The sequence below is a fragment of the Gossypium hirsutum genome, chromosome D03 (assembly GCF_007990345.1).
Source record: "Gossypium hirsutum isolate 1008001.06 chromosome D03, Gossypium_hirsutum_v2.1, whole genome shotgun sequence".
Lineage (NCBI taxonomy): Eukaryota > Viridiplantae > Streptophyta > Magnoliopsida > Malvales > Malvaceae > Gossypium > Gossypium hirsutum.
Window position 1 is genome coordinate 10,947,828 of NC_053439.1, and position 13,077 is coordinate 10,960,904.

Sequence of the window (13,077 nt, forward strand, 5' to 3'; positions counted from 1 at the left end):
TTACAGAGTATTACAATGTAAAATTTGGTCTTTTAGTTTTTTTTTAATGATTATATAGGCATTTGGACAATGTGTGGGATGCATGGGAATTGTAGGGAAACATGTCCAAATTCTAGGTGAAGAAAGTGTGAATCAATAAGTTTAACTCCACTCTCATTTTCAAGCATGTGAATCTCACCATTGTAAGTTTTATTTTTATCTCTAGTATATAATTAGGGATAAATCTAATAATTATAAATGAATTTTTATTTAATGTATTTGATATATAAATTTTAATTTGATGTAAAAAGGTTTATTTATTATTTAATTATAAACATTAAAATTTTATTTTTATTTAATTGTATATATTAAAAAAAAACTCTATTTAATTTCTATTGGATAGTAATATTTATTTGTGCATATAATAAGTGAATATAAAATGATAGCATATTAATAATAGTGTTGTTGATATTTGAAAATTGAATTAAAATTGAAATGTGATGTATACAATTATATCAAATCAAAGTTCACATATATTGATGCACATTAAAACAAAAATTTTGTATGGTTTTTATATTTATCCCTACAAAATTAGTGAGTGGGTTTCGTACAATGAGGTGATTGAATGCCAACTCAATTATGAAAAGACTTGAAATCAATTTTTATAAAAGGTAACAAATATTATTATGAATGTTAGTATTTGTTATACTGGCAATGCATTTTTTATCCCACAAGTAGTCCTAGAAATTGCCACATATTTCTTTCTAAAAATATTTAAATATTTAATATTTTATTATCTCCTTATAGAACACTTGTTAACCCCACACTTTTTTTTGTGGAGTCTAAAAACTCCACTGAAAATGTACCAAATATTTTCCCAAATAAAAAAAACTAAACAATTCCAAAAAAAAAAACAGTATTTGATACACTCATAATGTATTTTTTATTCCATAAGAAGTCTTAAAAATTATTATATGTCTCTTTTTTAAATATTTATTTTTAAATATTAAACTATACCCTTATAAGGTATTTGTTAACCCCCTAACTTTACTTGTGAAATTTAAAAACTCTCTTACAAATGTACCAAATATTTTCTCAAATAAAAAACTAAACAATTCCAAATATATGTATATATATATTTGTAAACGAGACTGCTTTTTCTCTTCAAGAAAAAAACTACTAATCTTTTGGAAAAAAGCCTATTAGTTTAAAAAATAAATATTTTTTCATAAATATTTTATAAATTCATTTTTACTCATTATAAGTGTGATATTATCCAATATAATAAATAAATGAAGTTGTATCAATTTTAGTTTCATTGAATTCATGTGTCATCTCAACAGTTTTTCAATAAAAAAAAGTAATAAAATAAATAAAAGATAACTAATTACTTAGGTTGAAGTATAGAAAAATGTTTTGGATAAATTAAAAATATAACCAAAGTAATAATATTTTAACAATAAGTAAAATTCGCATGATTATATTCATGTAAATTATGTATCTTAAAAATAAATAATTTAATATGTACTTCAGAAAATGTTTTTAATGTGATAAGTTTACTTTTATTCTGAAAATAGAATTTTCTCTCTCTTTTCTGTATGTTTTTAAAATTATTAATTTTTTAAAGTGACATGAATTACATATGAGTTTATGTATTTTTAATTAATTAGATAATGTATTTTTTATTCCATGTAATTACAGTAATATCCATAATTAAAATATATTAATTCTATAATTCAAATATTACCACGATAAAGAACTTCAAACCACAATTAAAGTTCGAATGAAAATAGTAATAAAATTAAATTTTTCCCCTATTTTTTAGCTAGTAATGGAATGAAATATCGAATGCACAAGGTTAATGCATCTACTTTTAAATTATTATTATTTTAAATAATCAGACTGGATTTTATTAATAAATAGATGAAAACCCAAGCCTACTTCATTGGGTCCAACACCGGCTACAACTAAAATATGAAATAAAGAATAAAAACAAAAAACAAAAAAAAACAAAAGTCCACCCAAATCCGAACTGTTGTGCTCAAGAAGCTTCTAGGCCACCCATCCCAACTTTAGTCGGTTATAGTTCTTGCCTTTTCTGATCTCTCATCTTCTCCATCGTCTCCATCCGATTTGAAACTAATTCTCTAAAAGCAGCTCAGTTCAGCGATCTTATCCATCTCCGGTCATTTTCCAGTGAAACCGCGACATATTCGAGCACTCCTCTTCTCAGGTAAATATGTTCCCCTCTCTTTAATCCTTCTGTAGCTACTGCATGTGCCACCATGTTTGCCATTCTCGGGGTGTGTTTAAACCAGCATATCTGAAAACCCTTTTCAACTGTTATATATCCTTTATGGATTCACATATTTCTGATTTGTCCACCCCATTACTTTGACTCTTATTGATTACTGACAATGAATCACCTTCAACCTCCACCGTTGATAGATATATTTCCAAACCCATTTGAACCACCTGAGCCCATGCGAGAGCTTCCGCCGCAAACGCGGATGGTACGTTCCTGTTTAGCACCGTTTTAGATCCTAGAACCCCTCCATTTGAATCCCTTATCATAATCCTTGAACAAGATGTGTTTTCTTGTTTGTTAAAGGCAACATCGAAATTAATTTTGAGATTTGACACCTCTAGTAATCTCCATCGCTCAATCTCCTGTCCTCTGCTAGGTAACTTTTCCCTATCCTATCCAGTTCTCGTATATAGCTCGTAATGAAATATGCTATTATTCATCATTGTGTTCGTTTTCCTTCATGCAGCAACTTATTTCTTTCTGTCCAAATTACCAACAACGTACAGCAAAAGAGGCGACATTGATTAGATGAATTGTTTTAAAAAATCTAGGTTAGCTACTCTATGTACTTTGAATTTGTTACCAATGGTGGCCAAGCAAAATCCAATTTCTGCCGAATTTCCTTTGTTACAGCGCAATCACGAAATACATACTTTGTATTCTCCACTTCACCTGGCACATTATGGTTCCAAGTAATCTCTTATAATGTAGGCTATTCAGAGTAGGCAGAAAATTCATGGAAATTCTCCAGATTGTAATTTTTAGTTTAGGGACGAGATCTAAATTCCAATTTTTTTTATCACACCCGATTTTCTTTAAGCCCAAAAATTAGGAATAATTGGGGGTTAAATTGAAAGAAGTTGTAATTTGGCAGCCTTTACTAAAACAATAGTGACTGATTTAGACATGGTTGAGGTCCAATTCTAGTTCGGTTGGATTAAAGCCAACTAATTCCTTAGTGGGAGACGAAATAATTATTAATGGAGGGTTTTTATACGATTGAAGACCATGCGTGAATGGCTAAAAATAGCTAAAAAATGATTTCCTAGGGTTAACTCTTCTCAAATTTGCTTATTTTCTTTTCTTCTTCATCTTCTTCTTGGGTTTTTCCCAAAGAAGAGGTAGTTATAGGAAGTTCTGCATGGAGCGGTGATCATAAGGTTTGGGTTGAAAAGTTAGAGAATCTAGTAAGCTAGTAAGGTTCATAGTCCTTTGGTATACATAGGATTTAGAAAATGAAGTTACGGATTTTCAGAAAACTTTTGAGGGGTTTTGTATGTTTCTGAAAAACTGAGTTTTAAGTTAAAAATACTAAGTTTAACTCATGAGTTTGGCCATAATGCTTAGTTTCCAAGAGAATGGAAGATCTAGCATTCAAAAAAGCTAAGCATAGGAAGCAAAGAAACATCAGGTGAGTTTCTATACTCCATTTCTGGGATGTTGTATAACTAGCCTTAACTGTTGTTGAGTTCTGTGACAATGTATTATCACTATTGTTTGAGAATGCTTTGTATGCATAAAGTTTGGTAGGTATATAAGTATGCATAAATAAGTTGGCATACGTGAAATGGTATGATTCTATGTTTTAAAAGGATAGCATACTCCATGATAGTATGTAAATGAAATGCATGTATTGCATGTTTAAAACAGTGGGGTACAGAGGGGAGATTATTCACGGGTTATATGAAGCTACGATTTGGCAAATGGTGTTTCTTTATTTCGCCATCTGGTGTTGCCAAGTGCAAACAACGTGCGAAGCTCCAGGCCTTGCGAAGAGGACACTGCCGTGTTCGAGCATCAACGTTGGAAAGAAAGAAATGGAGGTATGGGCGGATACTTAAGGAAATGAAATTTTTATTAGATTTTGCAATCCGATATTATTGAGAGAAAATCGTGATGTGTGAAGCTTGAGGCCTTGTAGAAGGGACACTTCGGTGTTCGAACATTAAGGTTAAAAATGAAATGATATTGACTAGCTCGTTAAAGCGGTGCCATGAAGAAAATTATTAGGTTTCACAGAACATCGCAATGACGATTAGCAGGCTTTATGCGGTGACATTGCGACGACAGTAAGTTCCTTTTGGGAAACACCTCAAAGAAGTTTAAAGTGTAAGACCATGGCTTGGCTATGGTGACCAATGGAGCCCGCCAAGAAATTAAACATGGGGTATGTTGTGTAAGACCATAGCTTGACTTTAGAAGCATAGAGAGTTTGCCGAGATTAAATATGGGGCAGTCCATCAGGACATTAAACATAGGACCTAATGAGTAAAACTATAGCTTAGCTACGGCAACATATAGAGTTCGTCGGGACATTAAACGCGAGGTAGTCTGCAAAGATGATGATCTTGTAAAATCACGTAAACGAGAAAACAATACAAGTGTTGATAAGCGATAGTTAGCCAACGGAACTGAGGAATCTGCCAAGAAGGGTTAAATGTAACAAAAATGGGCAAAGTTTGCCAAAGATATGTACATGAAAGCTGGTAGGGTGTAGGTTGGTAACCCAACTAAAATCAGTTATGTAGATGACGTGTCAATAAAGAGGGGCTAATTAGAACCCATTGTCAAATATTTAGGCAAATGACGTGTCAATAATGCCTAATATATAGGCAAATGAAAGAGGATTTTATTTGCGAACCATATTTAGAACCCCTAGAAGGGGCCCAATGGAACTCTGTATGTTAGGAGTTTGATTATAAGTACTATGGATAGTTTATCGGTAAATAGGGGCTAATTCGAACCTATTGTCAGGAAGAGGTACCAAAAAGGTTAATCCAAGTGAAAGATATATTTGTCAAGACTATTCTTCTTTGAGGGAAATTCTAGTGTGACAGTATCCACTATGGTGCTAGTTCCATAAGAAAGCATTGTATAAGGAAGAATATGAACTCGAATGGTCAATAGTTTACTAGAAACGATATGCTAAAATGATCCAATGTAGATAGATTTGATGCGCTTTAAAAGTAAGGTGTCCCAATTAGGGTTGTTTACAAGTAGGTAACCCAAACAACATTTCAACCCAAGTGTAGGATAGAAGTAGGAAAGGATGAAATACGATTAAGTCTGTTAGTGTGGCGTGGGCCTTTTCTAGTTGGTCTTATAAGTAGAATGTCAGCTTACCCGCTAGTACTATGGTGTTTTTACTAGTCATGATAAAACCAAAGAGGATATTCATGATAGGAAGTGTGAGGAAAAAGGGGAATAGAAGGTGATATGTGCAAGGAAAAGTGAAAACCTGCAAGGATGATAATTCATCTGGATTCCACCAAATTAGTTGAATGGTCATACTATGACTAGGAAATGGTTGCTCAACAATCAATTCGCCATCAAAGAAAGATGAAAGTCAAATATGTGTCCGACACTTCAGATAAAGTAGGAAAGTCTATAGGGAGTAGTGTGTTTGGGTCTTTTCTATTTAAAACATCAGCATGATGAGACTTAGTTATATATATGTGCAAAGAAACTCGCTAAGTCATTTGCACTTATAGAATATATGGCTTATGTTGCAGGATTCGAGGGATAAGAAACTCGAAGGGGGATTAAGCCAGACCTTGTTGGAGCAAGTAACACCGTTAGTTAGGAGTCATGAACATAATGGAGGTACCTTTAGAGGTTTCGCCTCGAGGTCAAGTATATTGTAAATAAATAGTTTTCTTAGAGTTTGAAATTGGAGATAGTTTTTATTTTAATTTAAGGCTTCTGTTGTAAAAAATATTTATTGCTACTTAATAGAGTCTATTTTTAAAACTATTAAATTTAAAATTTGTTTTTAGTCTAATTCGGTCCATTTGTGGCACCCCGTACTCAGATTCGATGATCGGGTCGAGTGAGAATGTTACAAATTTAATGGTATCAGAACATGGTTTAGTCGGTTCCTAGATATAGGAATTGAAAAAGTACCCTTTATGTTCATTATGTTCAATTTGGCTAGGTCATCGAGTTCTTACTTTTATTAAGTTATTATATGTTGTATGTAGAAGTATGCGCCTAAATTGATGAATCGAAACAAATGTAGAAGCAAAGGATAAGTAAAGTGATTGAAAATACAAGTGATGAAGAAAAGAAATTTCATTAAAGAAAATATGCAAAGGAAATTAAGAATTTTTATTTGCTAGGTATGTTGTCACCTCAACAGTGTCTTTACTTCCTTTTGGCTAAGTCTTTCGAAAAGAGTAGAAATGATCACGCTTGATTTTTGAAAATGAGAAAGTTGTTAGATTCCTTCTGGCCCCTCTGGCAATCCTCTCATTGGAACTAGAGGAGTGGGAGTGTTGAATTCAAGGACAAAACTGGCATGTTTGCATATATAAGTGGAGTTGTGAGATTTGCATCAGGAAGACACTTGTGTCAGGTTTGAATGGGGATTAAACGAGAAAGATGAGGAGGAAGATACACTTGGATGCCGGACTTGGTATACTCAGTATACTCCATAAGGATTTAGAATAACCCATTTTGCAACCTCACCATTTCATCAAGATGAAGCTTCCAAAGGCTAGTACCATTTTCTAACCCTTTTTTATAACCTTTAAAGGTTGAATTTAGACCTTCATGTGGAGAGAGATGTAAACATGTAACTTTGGTAGATGAATTTCTATGAATCTAAGGAGTTGTATTACAACATTGTTTGCTAGAATAGGTGATCCTCTTGAAATCAACCTATTTGGCTTCACTTCCAGTTTAAAAGGAGGTCAATGATTTTCCTCACCCTGTTAATAATTGAAAGGAATCACCAAGTTGTTAAAGAAGGGTGGCAAACTCTTGACAAGGAAAAGAAAGGGAAGTGAATGGTACTGTCGTGGTCTCCTAATGATGTTACAGTAGGAGTCGTTATGAGAAGAATCCAAGAAAGGAATAGGGATTTCGTGAAAAAAGACTTCCATTTCTTGAGGTAAATTCATGCCATGTCCTTGCTTAATCATAGGCAAAAGAGATACATATTTTCCTGCGTTAAGCCATCCTCTCCAAGATAAGAAAAGGCTCATCGCATCCAAGGGAAAGGTACTGTAAGAGATGAGAGGGTTAGTAGTAAAGAGAGATGCACAAAAAGGGGTTCTGAGGTAGTCATTTGCATTGCCTAGTCGATACTCCTCTCGAACTAGCCCGAAAGAAAAATTAAGGTAGGGTAACTTGATTCCTTGAATGGTTAGGTGATTTACCATATCGTGTTTGGTGAAAATGCTCATGTAATTTAAAGGTCCTCACCCTTCTTATGTTGTCTATTTAATTTTACTCAGCGAATATGAAGACAGGGATAGAGAAAGTTCATTATCAAAATTTCGGTGACAAGAATACTAGAGAACAACACCCAATATTGTAATTAGATGAGAAAAAGAAAGATAGGAAGAAGAAAAGTGAGGGATAATAAGTGGGTAGGCCAAGCCAAATGTCTATAGACTTATGAACTTCCCTCTCAATGTTCTGGTTTATTTGTAACCAAAAGCGTGTATTAAAAGTTATGGAAAATTTAATGAATGGTAAGGAACCGTTCAAGTCCATCAATGCATGCAGGACACCTATTGGCATCAGGAGAAGGAAGAATCTTTTAGTATTCCCAGGGCGGGGATAGTTGCCAACTGTTACCCATTAGGGTGTAGCCTTCAGAAAAGTAGAGATAGTCTTAGGTTCGTTCAATGACAGCCCTTTTCGAATAGAGAGGATAAGCTTTTGTTACTTTTTGATTAGAACTTTGAAAGTAGAGTGGTAGCTTTGGTACACGACCAAGGTAATAGAGAAAGTATATCTTGGACAAGCTTAGTTACCCTATGACTAGAAGGAATTAACCCATTAACTGGTAAGGTTAGCATACAAAAAAAATTAGGAATTTTGGATTTCCCACTAGAATTAAAATCAAAGAGATGTTAGCCAGGAGATGTTCATCTTAGAGCGTTCACCAAATTAAGATTTGCAAAAATAATTTCTGGATTGGAGTGTATCTAGTAATGGAAAGATTAGATACCTGACAATGAGTTGATATCCATATTTCGTAAAGTGTTGAAGGATCCACAAAATAGGCAGAGCAAGTGTAAAGCGAATGTATGAAAGGGTAACCAAGTTGAAGGTTTTTATAAAAATGAAAAGTGATTACTTTTGTGAACCATATAAGAGTAGAAATAGGGAAATAGTTTCTCTGAGTCCGCTTCTGAGGCTGATCAGGAAAGGAATTTGCAAGGATAAATTTCTTTTAGGGTGGGAGAGTTGTCTAACCCAATTTTCTTTAAATCTGGTGATAATTGAAAAACTTTTATAATTTAATTACATATTTATTTTGAGTACAATCCTACTAATTTAGATTGTTTATGGTTTTTTATCTTGTAGGGACTAAATTAAGGCAAAAGGAAATTTGAGGGCAAAAAGTGTGAATTTAAAGACAAAATAGGTCAGCATGCAAAATAGGGAAGAAGTGGTGCAGTGAATACAAAGTGTGGAAGACTTGGGGAAAATTTTCAAAGAAAAGATTTATGGACAGAAAAATTTGTTTAAATTTGAATTTGAATTTTAAGATTATTGTTAGGATTATTATTATATTCTTCAGATTTAATTTCAAATTATCTCTTAAACATTGTCATCTAAAGTTTGAATAGGAACCAACTAAGGTCTTTCATGTACTATAAATAGGGGATGAAGTGACATAAATACTCACTCATCACTTTTGTAAAAAAACTCCTTCCCCTTAAGACTCTTAGCCTTTTGTTTCTTTTTTTTTTCAATAAAATTTCGTTTCATCAAACTTGTGTTTTTATTCCCAAAAATAATGAGTAACTAAATTAGTCTAGCCAAAGGTTATCAAGATTCTTCAAAAAGAGTTCATTACGCTTAGAACTCGTACTTAACCCTTCTCAACGAGTATTCATCATTTTTTCGCATTACGAGACTGACGCTGTCGTTCATGTCTTTTCAAAAGTAATCTTTTCATCTTGTGCAAAGGTGGCCTTTTTGCATGTTTTGGAAAGGTTGCACAATCGATTTGCACAAACATCTAAAAGAGTTTTATATGGTTTGTCTTAACATGAAACCTTAGGGTGTAACTGAGGATCAAATCAAATTATGTGTTTTCCGTTTTCCCTAGTAGACTCTGCTAGGGAATTGTTATTTTATCTACCTCTTGGATCTAGCACAACCTGGGTTGATCTTTCCCGTTTGTTTCTCAACAGATTTTTCCCATCATCGTGTGTACCTGAGCTAAGGAGGGAGATTGTTGGGATAAGGTAAAAGGATGTGGAGTCTCTTTACGATTATTGGGAATAATTTAAGAATTTGTGTGCAAGTTGCCCACAACATGAGATAATAGAATAGTCTCTTCTCCAATACTTCTATGAGGGCTTGAAGCCCATGGAAATGAATATGATAGATGCCTTCAGTGGAGGGGCACTAGTCAACATAACCCCCTAACAGGTAAGGGACTTGATATCCATGATGGCTGCAAATACTCAGCAATTTCGAGACAATTCTAAACCTACTAGAAGGGTTCACCAATTAAGCAATTCAACTTTAGAAGATAAATTCGATACACTTACTAATATCATGAACTCGTTTTTACAGTAAAAGCAAGACCAACCCGACTATGCGAAATTTGTGTAACACTCGAACATACAACTAATGCATGTCCTAGTTTGTATGACGATAATATGGCCTATTTGGATGCTGTGGAGAACTTTCCTAGACCACCTTAAAGGCGATATGCCCTTACAATAATACATATAACCCAGGATGGAAAAACCATTCTAACTTGAGTTTTGGGGAGAACCCGCGGTATAACCAGCCATACCAAACCTGGTTTCCACAAAAAATGCAAGATCCAGGTACCTCTCTAAAAGCCATGATAAATAAATTAGCAGCTAATGTGCTTGATTTCCAATAGCAAACTGTTGATTTTCAAAAGAAAATTAAGGCATCTATAAAAGAGTTGACCATGTCAATTGAGAAAATAAACTCACAGGGAAAGCTGCTGTCACAAACGGAACCTAACCTAAGACAAAACGCAAATGCAATGACATTGCAAAGTGGAAAAAAACTGGAATCGAATCCTAGCAGGAATTGTGATCAAGATTTTGCCCAGAAAAAGCAGGAGTACGATGAACATGTTCGAACGAAACTTCCATTTCCCACAATTCAACCTCCATTTTCAAGACGGTTGAACCAACATCGAAGAAGTGAGGAGGTAAAAGAGATTCTCAAAATATTCAAAAACGTCGAGATCAACATACCATTGTTGGATGCCATAAAACGTAATTCCTAGATATGCCAAGTTTCTTAAAGAGCTTTGCACCAACAAGTGAAAATTGATTGGAAATAAAACGGTAAGTGTTGGTGAAAATGAATTTGTAGTGTTACAGCAAAGGATGCCAGTAAAATGTAAAGATAGGGGCATGTTTGCAATACCATGCAAAATAGGCCACTTAGGAATTAAAAAAGTTATATGTGATTTAGGGGTCTCTATAAATGTAATGCATTTTTTCATTTATAAACCACTTAACATGGGTTTTTTTTGAAAAAAAAGGTGTTATCATTCAATTGGTGGATAGATCTATTATGCAACTCAAAGGAATCATTGATGACGTATTGTTGAAAGTCAACAGACGTATCTTTCCCACAGACTTTTATGTGGTGAAAATAGAAGAGGATAACGCTCTTGGGTCTTTAAACATCTTGCTGGGGCTACCATTCCTTAGTACCCCAAGTACTAATATTGACGTGCGTAGCGAAACCCTCACGATGGAGTTTGATAGGGAGATCATGAAGCTTAACGTTTATGACGCTATTAGTCACCTTAGTGAAATTCTGAACGTAAATCCTGTCGACATAATTGACTCCTTAGTAGAAGAAACTTTTGAGTCACTTTATGAAAGTGAACTTAAAATATTATTTGATGCACCAAATTTCCAAGCCCGTACGATAAAAAAAATTCAATTGGGATAGCCACAATACTAGTTCGGTTGTCAAGCTAACGACGTTAAACAAATGCTTGGCAACCTAATTTTATTTTCTTTATTTTGTTGCATGTTAATAAATTTTATTCTCTCTTCTTATGTCCTAGAGAATCGAGGAAACAAAAAATTAAATTTGGAAACGAGCGAAAACAGTAACGAAAACGACATGGGAAGTGTTCTAAACCCTTTCTTTTTCATCATATTTGTTAACATTATTTTTCACATTGAGGGTAATGTGTTTTAAGTAGGAGGGAGGTCTTCCTCATTATTTTTGCTGTTTTATCTGCTATTTTTTCTGCTGTGTTACTGTTGCTGTTGCCTTATGCTTGTTTTTGCTCACATTCATTTATTTTTAGTATATCCTGCCCCTTTTCATGCCTAAGATTTTGACTAGGAATTACCCACCGTTTGACCCGCGAGCATATTTTTTGTCTACTAAGTTAGTTATTATTTCACTATGCTGATTTCATCTCCACTATTTTATTTCTATTAGGCTAAAATAATTATGATTAATGAAGTTAACCCTGTCTTGCTTATAGTAAAGTCGATTGAGTCTAAATGCAAAGAGGACACTGAATACGAATGTATGCTAAATTTATTTTCATGACTGTTAGGTAGTTGCCAAAACTTATTTTTGACACTTGATTGTTTTTCTTAGTTTTCTAGATTTAAAATTCTATTTGATTTTAAAAATTAAAATAGAATAAAATCTGATGATTTTTTGGTTATGGGCACAACTTAAAACATGACTGACTGAGTAACCGGGGTAGGGTACTTAGGTTGTCATCTTACTTTCGCGTTAAAAGGTTGTGTGACGTGTTAGGTAATTCTCCGCTAACCAGAATTATGGACAAAAATAAAAAATAAGTTAGGAGTGTGTTAGGTTGAGTAATTGGGGTGGGGTGCTTGGATTGTCATTCCACTTCACGTCAAAATGGCCAATACATTCTTAAGGAAAAGAAAAAAAAGAGAATTAAATTTGGGGACTAAGGGTGGAACAAATAGGGTGTCTTGGTAAGTTTAGTAAATTGCCTAACTTTCATGAAATAATCCAAGTTAATTTAAATTTTTTGAATAAAAAGTCGATTTAATTTTTGTGTGTTTAAGTTGGAGTACTTTTCGGTTTTACTTAAAGCAAGCTAAAGGTTTTCTTTATTTTCATATGCATTATGCCTAATTTTTATAAAACTTTAGAGTGATAGTTCTTTCATGGTAAAATCTAAATTACATAATGGAATAGGAACCATATTTGAGGGCAAGCATGGGGAAAGTAGGGGAATATGATAATACTCTAAAATGACATACTTTTATGAGTTAATTACATATATATTTTGAGTACGATTCTACTAATTTGGGTTGTTTATGGTTTTTTATCTTGTAGGAACTAAATTGAAGCCAAAAGGAAATTTGGAGGCAAAAAACATGAATTTAAAGACAAAATGGGTCAACATGCGAAATAGGGAATAAGTGGTGCCGAAAATACAAAGTGTGGAAGACTTGGGAAAATTTTCAAAGAAAAAAATCATGGACATAAAACTTTGTTTAAATTTGAATTATATTTTTAGGATTATTATTATATTGTTTAGATTTAAGTTCAAATTATATCTCTTACATTATCATCTAGAGTTTGAATGGGAACTAACTAAGGTCTTTTATGAACTATAAATAGGGGATGGAGTGATATGAATACTCACTGATCATTTCTGAAAAAAAAACTCTTTCCCTCTAAGGCTTTTAGCCTTTTGTTTCTTTTCCTTTCTAATAGAATTTTGTTTCATTAAACTTGTGTTTTTATTCCCAAAAGCATGAGTAACTAAACTCGTCTAGCCAAAGGTTATCAAGATTACTCAAAAAGAGTTC

General features: G+C 33.4%; 1 long non-coding RNA gene across 1 annotated transcript; it reads left to right on the forward strand.

The window, feature by feature from the left end:
• Positions 1-1,909: 1,909 nt before the first annotated feature.
• On the forward strand, positions 1,910-9,017 carry LOC107950675 (uncharacterized). The gene is made up of 2 exons (XR_001698143.2): positions 1,910-2,212; positions 8,606-9,017. It is a non-coding gene; the product is annotated as an uncharacterized lncRNA (long non-coding RNA).
• The last annotated feature ends 4,060 nt before the right edge of the window (positions 9,018-13,077 follow it).